Below are 12,303 nucleotides of genomic sequence, written 5' to 3'. Positions count from 1 at the left end.
GCCAGCTCCATCCCTTTCCTTCATCCCTGCAAACCGAGCGAGGGATGAGCTGGGGGAAGCATGTTGGGGTTGATAGCATCACAGTTCTGCCAAGCATAAGTGATGTATGAGCTGCCCAGAAGTGCCTCTGGGAGAAGAGACCTCCCCTGGTTTCTCTGCCTGTGGCTCAGAGCTGTCCCTTCCCAGACACACCCCAGGCCACCGCTGTGCAGCACATAGCCCAGTGGGCTTTCCAGGAAACCTCCTGGCTGTTTGAGCCTGGGGAAGCTGGATCTCCACTTCCAGAACCTCTCATTCATTAGATAGAGCCCACAATAAAAATCTTAGAGTGGTTTATAAGAAGTTATTTGACCTGGTAAAATTTACCTCCTTTTCACTACTGTTTCTCATATGACTAAAACCAGAGAGATCCTTTCCCTGAAGTGCTTTGAAGCTGCAGGATGAGAAGTATAAAACTTCTTAAACGTAGCTGTTTAGAACTTAGTCCAGAGGCACCTAATTAAGAGTGCCAGCTGTGCCATTCAAAAACCCATTTCTTCTCTGAATGTGTGACTTTTCCTCACTCTCTGAGCACAGCCATGTCAGACAAGGCTGTTGTATAGCTCCACTACATCAGCAATAAGCTCCTTTAGTCAATATGCTTTATTTTGCCTGGAGATTGAATGTGAACTGCAATTAATTTTTTCCTCTCTCAACATGTTGGGTGATTTACCCTTTGTCTCTTTAACTGCACTTTCACAAATGTGAATCTCTGATTTGTATACAGAGGATCTTTCCCAGATGACAGACTCTGCTTGTCATGTGAATTCCCTACCATAAAACCACTCTGCTGACTCGCTATGTCATCAGAAATGGAGCTGTGAAGCTCTAGACCCGACCTCCTCCCCCTGTGCTGAAACATGGGTGTCTGTCTGTGTAACTCCTCTGTCCTTTATCATTCTCAACAAGCAGCTATTTTTCCAAACAGGGAGATCATAGCATTGCAGGCAGCAAAAGGGACCCAGGTTTGCCAGGCCTGGATGGGGTGAGCCTGCCCTGCCCTTTGGTACAGTATCTGCTCTGTCTTGCATGGTTTGTGTGTGTTCCTGCTGTGGCCAAGCCCTGTCCCAAGGAGCAAACCCCTCCAGGGAGAGGGAAGACACAAGGCAGCAGAGCAACCACGAGAGGTTTCACTCTGGCATCTGGGGAAAGACGCCAATGTGTTGTGCCACCTTCTTCCCAGTTAAAATGACTTTAGATAAGGAGTGTAAATCATGGGAGATCATGCAGGGGATGCCAGTCCCTTTATGGTAACAGGTGCTCAAAGTTAGATGCTTTCAAACTGTTTTTAGATGCTCAAACTCTGGTATCAGATGCTTAAAGTTTCTCTCAGTACCTATGGCCCAGTTTGGTTCCCCTCGTGCCTGTGCTGCTGCAGCCCTGAGTCCCATTCCCAGCTGGGATTTGAAAAGCTTTCCCCAAACAAACAGCCAGTCCTGCAGAGCAGGGCCACTGGCACTCTGGGCATCAGAAGGGTTTTGCTGTGTCAGCACAGAGCTCTGCCCAGAGCTCAGGTCGAGTCCAGTGGTTATGCAGGAAGGTTCATGTCTGGGGGCTCTGCTCCCCCAAAGGGCTCTGCACCACTAGCTAAGAGAGGTCATTGTTTTATTTTCATTTTTTTAACCATAGAAAATGCTGCGTGTTAGATGATTTGCAGTTGTCCTCAGAGAAACAAAAGGGCAGTAAGCTGTTTCTCTTTCAAAAAGTTAAATTACTTTCAGATGTGTCCAAGAAACCAATTCCTAACAGCAGGCCTGCTCTAACTTCTTTCTTACTCCCCAGAGATTTCTATTTCCTAAGCATCTCCCATCTTAACTATACAGAACACACAGGACGCATCTCTGTTGAAGGCATTGTAAACTGCAGTAGGTGATTCCTCCAATTAACTACAACATGACCAGTCAGTAAAGCACTTGTGCATCTTCCTGGTTAGTTGCAGACTGGTTGAAATGTTGACTTTGTTCTGCAGCCCAGGGTGCAGTGGAGGCTTGCTGGACTTTCAGTCCAGGAGCATCAGCATGAGCCTCACACACAGCCATGAAGAGTCATTTTGGAGTCACTCGAGTGAAACACGGTAGAAAGGTGTGGAGTTTTATGATGGCCAAAATAAGTATTCTGAGTGCACAAGAAGGAGAAATAGCTCAGGGCAGAAATCAACCCCCTGACCATCAGTGTTAGGGTGCACTTTAACAGCAGGTCAGGACACTTTAGGTCAAACAACCACTCTGCACCTTGTCCCCTGTACCCACCACCCCCAGACAACTCCAGCAAATGTACATTTTACCCTTTTTTTAATAGCTTTGGACCAAAATATTGACTGTGTCTGCAGAAAAAAAAATGTGTTTTCTAACTAAGGTTACAGGACAGCATGACTTCTTACACTATGAGTAGCTGGAGAGGGTTACCTTACTTCACTGCATCTGTTTTATTGGGCATAGGCTATTTTACATATAAAATCAATACAGAATACAAAAAATGTGATGACTAACATTTACAGTAAAAAATGTAAAATTGCATTTTGACCTGTATTTGCACTAGCAGTTCTCTCTGCTGCATCCACATCTTCCCAGCCCTAGTGAGTCTGGAGGTGGCTCTGAGGGAAGGGTCAGTGCCTGTGTGCTCTCTGTGGCTCTACATGCAGAAATTCATGTAATTGGAGATCCAAGAGCCTTAAACAAATCCAGCATCAGGCAAGGCAGCTGAAGTCAGCTATTTCTTCTGAAGTGCCTTGAGAGAGCTGGTCATACATAGCTCGTTCCTCTTCTAAGGAGCTTCTTCCTTTCCAGTGTTCTCCTCCTGGAGTGAGTTCTTCTGGCTTTCTGATTTTTGTATGTTTCTTGTATCTCCCGTGGAACAAGACAAATATTTTCACTCCCTTTGCATAGTCCACAACTCATCCTATTCTCTGAGTTCAGCAATTCAAGATTTCTTAAAGAAACTAAGTACTGCAGGATCAAATTTAACACAATTAGGATACCATCTAGGAAAAAAAATACCTACATCACCTCCTCCAAGCAGAAAAGCACATTTTAACAAAAAATACATTCCCACATCATGCTTTCCATATATATGTCTGATTGCAAAATACACTACCTTATAAAGCAGATCATGAAGTTAATGGACTGTGATTTCAAATCTATTTGTACATGTTTTCTTCATTTAAAGGAAAAAGAAGTGTAGATTTCCAATTTTTTTTTTTTTTGCTTACCCTGAGGTGTATTTAATTTTGTGTTGTGTGTGACATATGGATTACATTGGCTGCATATTCATTTTTGTGCATATACAGTAAATGGGTTTTGCATTGTAATTAACAGTGCTGCTAAGACTTTCATTGTGACAAATGAGCTTCAGGTTTTTGGGTCTGACACTTAAGTCACTGTCAGGAAAACTGAATCTGTAAATTCAATTTTGCAGGGACCAGACGGACTGCCAGTAGCAGGATGTTGGCATAAGGTACAGTAACATTAATGATTGTATATCCTTGGACAGGTCCTGAGTAATTTTGCTCCCTGCATGGTGATTGTTTGCACTGCTGCACTTGCTTTAAGCAACAGCTCACAGGGCTGGCAGACTTGGTAAAACGATACCTTGGGAGAGCAGGATTTCAGCAGCTTCAGGTCTTGTTCCCCCCCAGCTCTAGACTGGTGCTGGGAACACCAAAAACTTGCTAAGCATGACAAATCATTGTTAACACTGTCGGCAGAATGCCTTTTTACAGGCCTGCTAGGGCTTTTATCCTGGCCAAGGAAGCCTAGGAACCACCCATGGGAGGGCTGCACCATGTGCTCATGTGCCTCACTCAGTCCATACCCTCCCAGCTGAGAAGTTAACAATGGGTTGTCTCTTTGTTGCAGAGTTCCAAACATTTCTTTTCTAACAAAGAATCTTCTGCCATTATAACTCACAACCACTGCACTGCCTCCGTGCTCTGATCAGCACCCTGGGTGCAGTGGTCAGGTAATTTGCAGCATCTCTGCACCCAGAGCAGCCAGGGTTTGGAAGTGCTAGTGGCATCCTGGGAGAATGAGGAGAGACATGTCCTACTGTAAAATGAGGATTTGATCCAGACTTGTAGGAGAATCCTCATTCTCCAACAAGAGTTTGACACTGAAGCTGAGTGGAATTACAAACCCAGCTATAAACATGTGGTATGTGGACACAGCTGGAGTTAACAGCATGTCACTGATTGTAAACCCTCAGTCAGAATGTGAGCACACCCTTGGTATAGTAAAAGTTTAAATTCTGTGTAATTTGTTTGGATGTACCATTAATATTAAAAGAAATCTGAATGCCAATCCTTATAGTATTAACAGTAAGGTTAGTAAGTGTAATGAATGGAACATTTCTCTGATTAAAATGTTTGTTTGTGTGTTCTCTTTCAGTGATCACTAAGCATGAAGCACAATATGTAAATAATGTGATATATTTTGATCTTTTTAATTTTTGTATAAAAAAAGGAAAAAAAAAACTTTTGACAGTAATATATTGACCTTTTTTTATACTGGATTCTGACATTTATGGACTTGGAAAATAATGTAAAGCTCCCAAATCCATACCATTGCATGGAAACATTAGGATTTGCTAAAGACACTGATGACAGTAGCTGAGGATGAACAGTGTTCCCTGCTCATGCTGCAGTGTGAACTAACAGTACTGAGCCAGCCTTGTGTGCCTTACTGCATGAAAGGAGGGGAAAATCTCTGTCCTAATTTGGCTCTCAACTTCGTATCTGCATTATACATGCACATTAAAAGGGAGAAAAAACCTGGCTGAAAACAAAGAACAGAAGGATGCAGCCTTAAAAATGAAAGAAGCTGCTGTCTGCTGTCTGGTCAAACAGGAGAAGGATTTGCAACTTGCAGAGGAAACAAAGCCGAGTTCCATCCCTCACTACCTGCTGTGGGTGTGATGGAAACAGCAGTTCTGGGGCTAAACTGAACAACCTTGACTGCCTGTGGTTATTTCCTCTACAATCAAGAGAAACCTTTTTCCTTAAGAGGAAGCACCTCTGGGTCCTGTTCTGGGGTCTGAGCCTGAAGATGTGCCAGCACTTTGTTACTGTGGAACACAAGTTCCCCAGGAAGCCTCTGCTACAGAATTTCAAAACAGAAAAACCTGGCAATACTTTCAGTGCAGGGAGCTGCAGGACAGGGAAGGCTCTCCTCAAGTCCTTTCTTAAAAAACAGAGCACATAATGTTGCTCCTGGGGTTCCCAGAAATTGGGAATTTGGAATATTTAATTGACTTGGTTTGTGGGGTTCATTTGCTTTTTATTTCTTCTTAGCTTACATGATTTTAACTGCAAAGTAACTCTGCACTCTCCTCTTGTCTTATTTTTCTTCACCTTTTCAGTCTCTTTTGTTAAATTATCTCTTCTCAAGCACATCCCATGCAGAGCAGGGTAATGGATAAAATCATTATTATTTTGATATCTGCATATACCACTGTGGGATCAATTAAAATTGCAAACTATTCCACAGTTCAACATTTTTTAAGACGTTGAAAAAATGGCAATTGTGCAGCAGAGAGCCATAAAAAATATTTCAAAGAGGAAGAAGATGGCTTACAGCCGAGTCTGTTCAGCTTACAATGAAGATCAAGAAGCAACCAGATTCCTTTACAGGGAGGAGATACTTTGTATTAACAATTTTTTTAAACTGCACAGAGAAAGATATACAAATACTCATCCAATGGATAGGAGTTGAAGCCACATAAACTCAAAACAGTAAGCTGTGGATTTTTATTGGTAAAACTGGTTAATCCTAACCAGATCAGTGATATAATTGCTATCACCTTTATGCCCTTTTGATTTAACAGATAGTGTCTGGAGGAAATACTTAGCTCAATACAAGTTGCTGGGCTCTGTGTAGGAGTTTTAGGTGAAATCAGGAGCCTGACTGTAATATCAAACACGGTATTACGGCTCTTTGTGGCCTTGGTCTTAGAGAATACAGAAGTGAGGCAGATTAGGTGCACTGAGTAGACCCAAAACTCTGTTAAGATTCTTTCTTTATTGCCACTCTCACTGCAGCTATGGCCAGAGAGGGCTTGAGAAAGGGATGTGACAGTCCAGGTGCACCCTGCCCTGTCCAAGCTGACCTAGTGCTGGAGGTATTGCTCGGATATTGTGAACAGTGGGAATGTGCTTTGTGCTCCACACAGGTAGGGTGATGCCTGGTGTCTGTGAGTTCCCATCTGTGACCAGACTCTGGGTGTCCTTGAGTTATCCCAGGAGTCAGGGCGAGCCTGTGCTCTGCGCTGGTCAGTGCTGGAATGGCCACCAAGCTCAGGAGAGGTGACACAGCCTCAGGGCTGTAGGCAGTGCATTTGTTACCTGGTTGGCTGCTCAGGGGCTACACCTACACATCACTGGCTTTGTGGCTGTACTTGGCATCTCTACCAGTTACTCACCATTTCCTTGGTCACCATACAGATTAACTCCATGTTAAATTCAGATCAACTAACAAATCAAGAAACAACAATTATGTAACTCAAAACAGCAATGAAAATGCATTTTATTTACTTCCATTTCATGTTCTCGGCTATCACTTTTGGTGTAGGGGTTTTTAAAGGCATAAGGAGCAGCTAACAAGCTTCCACTGGCCTTTAGTGCTTTTGAAAAACCCCTTTAATATCCCAAATTAAAGCTAAAAAATTTTCTGTGAAAGGTTGAAGGCAAATCTCTCATTGATGTCACCAGGAAGATCTGTAATTGTTCCCTTAATGTACAGTTGCTCTTCCCATCTCCCCCAGTCATCTCCAAACTAAAGGCAGTTCACTATTCAAACCACACTGTGGGTTTCTACACTCAAATTCCTGCACGTGTTGTGTTCATGGAACTTCTTTCAATATCAATGAGAGTTCAGTCCCCAGAATGACTGCAGAAAGCACAAGAATCTGGAAGTGTCCACAAACAATCTACAATGCAGATAGAAAAGTCTTGTTTTACATACGCTGGCAAAAACTAAACAGCTTTCTATCTAGCTCCTACTTGAAGAAGTTTGATATCACTGAAGCTACAAGACAAGCTAACCTCCAAAGCTTATGAAATTATATTAAAATTTATATTTTCTCTGAGGAAATACCCCGAAGTCCTATTATCTTCAGGTAAACAAGTCAGTATTCCGTCTTCAACTTGTGGAATATCCAGTGCTTGTAGGCATCAACTGTGACCACTGCCAGGCCTGCAAAACATTGATACAGAATACCAGAATAGTGCTTTACCCCTCTGCAAGGCCACCGTCCCCCTCCCAGCACAGAGCCTCTGCTGCCACAGCACCCAAAGCCATTTATTTGTAGTGGAGGAAGGCTGGAATTACCACTCTAGCACGGGAGTGCAGCTGTATCCACCCCCACCAGTGCTACAGCTCAGCTACCAAACCTTTTTGTGATCCTCTTTGGAAATTCCCAGGAAAAGGCCCTTGGTTCTGCATGTACAAAGATCATCTATGCACGTGCAGGCAGTCAGGAATGTTCAGGACATTGGACTCACTGCTCAGGTGCAGTGGCTTCTCTGGACTCCTGCTGCTGCCACTCCCATCAGGATTGCTGGCAGGTACGGATCCTGCTGCACACTGCTGCCACTCTGGCTATGAGGAGCTCATATGAAGAACCAGTAGGTCTCCTGGATCTCTCCCCACTCCTTGGGGGTGGTACATCCACTCTACCACCCCCTTGTCACCAAAGGAGCAGAGCCCTGTGGAGAGCAGGGAGTGATTCCCCAGCAGGGCTGGCACTGGCACCTCAAGTCCTCAGCTGAGATTGGTGCATTTGGCCTTTAGACTCTGACAGTGTCCCTGATCCCTGCCCACAGCACAGAGCTGGACCTCGATGACCTTTAAAGACTGTTCCAAGCCCAGCCATTCTGTGATTATCAATCATAACATTCAGATCAACAGACTTTATTAGAGAAACTATTGGGTTTTGTACTGATTTCACAGAGTCTAAGAAGAAATCTGTTTAAACTTCCATGTGCCTTACACACCAACATATTTAGAAGAGCAGTTGTTAAATCCAGAGCAGTCATGATCTTACTGCAGTGAGTTGAAAAGATGTGCTTTGCTCTGCAAATTCATGCCAGATCAGTTGATTATTTTCTCCTTCCATATGAAAATGTTTATGTGGGTCTTTCTAAATACTTTGTGAATAGCTCACGAAGACAAATTTTACTTCTAGGTAGTACTGGCAGTCTTGCTCAAAACTCAGTCATTATCTCAGCCTTTCACAAAGCTTAGGGAGCTTTTTCCCCCAGGAAATCTCTTCTTTTGTTTTCCCCTTTGGTTTTAAAGAATCTGAGACTGCTTTACAGCAATTCCAAAAAGCAGCTGAATGTTACCACTATATGTCAGCAGCAATGAAGATGATTGTCAGAGAGGCTGCTAATGCTTACAAAATGTGGGTCAGGCTGAGATTGAGCCACTGATTTTTCATGTTCACTAAAATATTTGGTGTAACTCCATAAATTCATCAATAGACATTCTGGGTTACTGATATTGGGGGAACCTGAAACTCAGACATATATATTTTTGGTTTTTAGTTGACAAAACAAAATTCCTGCCTCTAATTTAAGTGCCTGTGAAAGCACGGTGCTTTCCATGAGGTTAAGCCAACCATGTCTGCTGCTGCCCAGGCGCAGAGGACACACAGTCTTCTGTAAGGCTTGCTCCATTTCAAACTGGAGCTAATGACCATCTTTCCAGTCACCACCACCATCTCTCTCTTAACACACTGGAGCCCAATGGGTTTTGGAATCAAAGCTCCCAAACTGAATCATAAGGGCACAAGAACTCTCTCGAGACCCCAAAAAGGTTTTCCAGCCACAAAGCTCTGCAGGCAGGGCTGCCTTGACATGACTCACAGCAAGTGCATTCCATGACTGAGGCTGGAGCTGCTGCTGGCTGTGGTTCTGTCAGTGCTGGTGCTCCAGGAGTGCTGATGCTGCACCCAGCTGTGAGGATGGGAGTGCTTCCTAAAGCTTCTGGGGAGGATGGATTTGGGGAAGAAGGGAATAAGGCAAAAAAACCCCATGTGTATAACTCCAGAGATGATAGCTTGAGAGGAACCTTGCCAGAGCATGAACCCAATAATTTGGCCTGTTCTGATGGTGACAAATGAGATTAATTTAGAGTTTTGCAGCTCAGTCATGGCTTGGCCAGTGAATTCAGGAGTATTTCTTTAGATTACAAAACAAGTGGCAGAAAAATCCTGATCTGACCCCAAACTGGAACTGTTCCCAAGTGTCAATTCATCAATATTTTAGTTTAAAAACATCATAATAAAGATATCACCATGTGCTTTGTTTTATTCCCCTGGGGAGTCACCTCTTCTGTATGCACTGCTTCTGACACTTCCTGTATATATAATGGTGATGAATTAATTTCTGTATGGATTTTTCTCCTGTGTATTTAAAAATAAGAATGTTTCTTTTAATGGTTAGAGACTTTTTGATGTGTTTTCTTTTTAGGAAACCAATACATGGAATACTTAGATGAGCTTTTGTCTTCTGTAATTTCATAAATTTAACATTTGAAATCTTTAAGCAAACCAGCAAAACATGTGGGAGGTTTTAGCAGTTTAAGACATCCCATGCAATGATGCAAAGTAATCCATGGAAAATGATACCTGTGGTTTTAAGATTTTTATAGTAACCCTGGGTAAAGTTTTGGTTTTACACTCAGCCAAATATAGCAGGTTTTGGGCAAGAATGCAAGAACTCACACACTGTAATGCACAACTGATTAAAATAAGTAATAAAAATTAATTAAACTATTAAGATGCCGTAAAGTTTCCAGCTTTCTCATACTGGTAAATAACTCCCTGGCCTGTCGATGTAATATGTGCATTGTAAAGGCGAATGCTGGTTCAATGCTGCCCTCTAGAGGAGACTCTTTTTTAAATAGAAGCAAATTTTATGCAAATTTTGTGCTGTGATAGTGTCTCTTAATGTACAGCACAGATGACTTTTGTGTAACTCTATAGTTTGAATAGATGTTTGTAAAACTAGGAGTGCATGGATAGAAACTTAAGGGTTTTTTTCCAAATCTGGTATTTCTTTCTTGGGAAATACAATTGTATTTTCACGTTTTTTTCAGTCCCACTGTTGCCCAGATAATTTACAGCGTTACGTGCATATAATCTACCTATAGTAGATTTCCTGACACATTTCTATTTTTAAAATTTTAAGCATGGAAGCTCTGAATTATTTCCTTTGTAGGCAATTGATTTCTCTTTAAGATATGCAAAATATTAATAAGTACAAATGATTAAGATATAAAAATTTAAATGTCTCCAAATTACTCATCCTGGACAAATAGTGCAGGTATGTGGCTGAGTTCAGATCAGTGAGTTTGGTTCCAATGTGCTCCAGCAGAGGAAGGAGTGTGCAGAGGTGGAAAGAACCTCAGTATTGCTTTGTTTAATTTGAAACTCGTGGTTTTTACCTGTTCAGGACAGGCTGACATGCTGAGCAGCACAGCCAGCTTTGCAGAGGTTTAACCAGGAGATTTTCAAGTGAGAAGTTACATATATAGATAATTTCAAAAGGCCTGTGACACTCTAACTTGCCAAGGCAATCACTGTGGCACACACTGAACCTGGCAACTTTACAGGACACAGTTTATGTAAGCATATTTCTTGACCCTTTGCAATAGTGTTTTTTTGGGTTTTTTGGTGTTTTTTTTTTTTTTTAATAAAAAGGAAGAGGCAGAGAGGAAACATTTGGTCACTCTAGTTAGTCCAGTCTCAGTGTCATTTACTGGAGTCACCTGCCTTTTAAATGTGTCCCTGGCACTGCACTGGACCTGGCTATAATTATTTCAGTTTGAAATACTCCAGAGCTCCACTTGGGGGAATCTGTTAGACTGAAGTCAGTAAAAAACCATTTCCTAAACTTTATTTTCCCTGGTGATAATTTATATCTGTAAGCTAAAAATTGCTTTTAGTACCTTCACATCCCCAGGTGAACTACTGCAACTTTGCCATGTGCTTGTGTCCCATTAGATGGCACTACACAGGAGATGTGTGACTGTTGTGTAACCTGCAGCTAAAGTAAGCGCTGAAAATCTGTCACTTGGATATCAATGGAGGAAGGACTTAATAGATTATATTATTGTATACTACTGTAGAGAGCCTGGGGGAAACCACAGGAAGGCTGGGAAACACGAGTTTTCCCATGCATAAGAAGCTGAATTATTGACAAGAGAGTGGAGTAAGAAATACATAAGTAACATTTGTGGTTTTCCTATGACTTAGGACAAACAATTCATTCCTATTTGTTAAGTTCTGCTAGAAGTTGCCTTAAGTGTAGTTTCAAGGAACAGTCACCTCACTTCTGTGTCAGCTCACTTGTGTGGTTCCTTACATAACTTAGATATTAATGAACAGAAATTTAAAAGGGAGGAAACGCAAGTATCTGTAAATGACACTGAAACCATCTGCTGCTTTTTATTATACTGTTAAACAATGTATTTTAAAAGTTCATTTTACAAGAATTTATTAAGTGTAGGTGAGTGCTTATCAAACTTGTATTTCTGCAATTACATTAAAAAATTACAATCTGGTTTTGCAAAGCAAAAGCATCCATGATACCCACTGAATTTGTAAATTTAGCAGGAAAGGTCCTAAGCTGCCATCAGTGCAAATGAGAGCTGGAGCCTGTTGTGTTTGCTGGTTTGTTTCATAGACTGCAGTTTTATAACCAATTTCAGAACAGTTTTTTGAGTTTCAGTTTGGGTTTCTTTTTCTGCTATCTTAAAAACAATCAAAAATACTGAATATGAAGAATGTTCAGCACAAATACCACAGTCAAAACTGAAAGCCCCCTGCTTTCCTGCATTACATGACTTTGGACATAGAAATGACACAAAACTAGTCTGTACACAAGCATTTGAGAAACTGTACCTGCTGGTAGCTCAAATCTGTATACAGTTTAGAAAAATACATCCAACATGTGCCTTATCTGTCCATATTTGTTTTGAAATTATGTCAATAGAGCTTAATCCTCTACCACGTTATGCAAGTGTCCCTTATTTATATGAGTGGTTGCATCACTCCAGGGAGGCTGTTCAGAGGAGAAAGGGCTGTTTGTGTGTTTGCAGCTTGCCAAAAATGAGTTTTGAATGTATTTACATGGTATTTTATACAAAGCTGGCTAAATCTCTGTATATGACCTTTGAAAAGAAATATATAGATATTAAAATTACAGAAAATGTACTTAACATCTCCATTTGCAAACTTTTTGTGACTTTTGATCATGTATGTGCCACG

At 41.6% G+C, this 12,303-nt stretch overlaps 1 protein-coding gene across 1 annotated transcript in view; it reads right to left on the bottom strand.

Annotated features, from left to right (window-relative positions):
- Nucleotides 1-2,435: 2,435 nt before the first annotated feature.
- HNRNPAB (heterogeneous nuclear ribonucleoprotein A/B) overlaps nucleotides 2,436-12,303 on the bottom strand; it is a 28,910-nt gene continuing 19,042 nt past the window's right edge. Inside the window, exon 9 of the mRNA XM_053991212.1 lies at nucleotides 2,436-7,223. The gene's annotated coding sequence lies outside the window, so the exon portion shown is untranslated. The remainder of the gene's footprint in view (nucleotides 7,224-12,303) is intronic.

The sequence above is a fragment of the Vidua macroura genome, chromosome 15, assembly GCF_024509145.1.
Source record: "Vidua macroura isolate BioBank_ID:100142 chromosome 15, ASM2450914v1, whole genome shotgun sequence".
Classification (NCBI taxonomy): Eukaryota; Metazoa; Chordata; class Aves; order Passeriformes; family Viduidae; genus Vidua; species Vidua macroura.
Note: the sequence above shows the minus strand (reverse complement) of the source record. Positions and strands in the feature narration are given on the sequence as shown.